The sequence below is a fragment of the Arachis ipaensis genome, chromosome B03 (genome assembly GCF_000816755.2).
Source record: "Arachis ipaensis cultivar K30076 chromosome B03, Araip1.1, whole genome shotgun sequence".
In the NCBI taxonomy this organism is placed as follows: Eukaryota; Viridiplantae; Streptophyta; class Magnoliopsida; order Fabales; family Fabaceae; genus Arachis; species Arachis ipaensis.
The window spans coordinates 121,521,774-121,522,039 of NC_029787.2; the positions used below are offsets into that span (position 1 = coordinate 121,521,774).

At 20.7% G+C, this 266-nt stretch overlaps 1 long non-coding RNA gene across 1 annotated transcript in view; it reads left to right on the plus strand.

Moving 5' to 3' along the window:
- The window catches only part of LOC110270356, an 18,139-nt gene that overhangs the window by 2,717 nt on the left and 15,156 nt on the right, over positions 1-266 (plus strand). The window lies entirely within an intron of this gene.

The following is a 266-nucleotide window of genomic DNA, read 5'->3' on the forward strand; positions in this document are numbered from 1 at the left end:
ATTATACTTAAATTTTTATTTTATTCTATACAAAATTAAAACTAGTCTCGCTAATACCAACAAATTATATATAGCATGTCACAAGTTTGATTTGTCTTTTAATAAATAGTAATCAAATACATGATACGCTGAATTAATGTATTGTAAAAAGACAACGCAAAGTGTCTTTTTATAAATGACGATATAATTTGATCATAATGACACAAATAATTTATAAAATATATTTAGATAGATATTATGTTAGTTGGTTACAATATTTTCTAAAA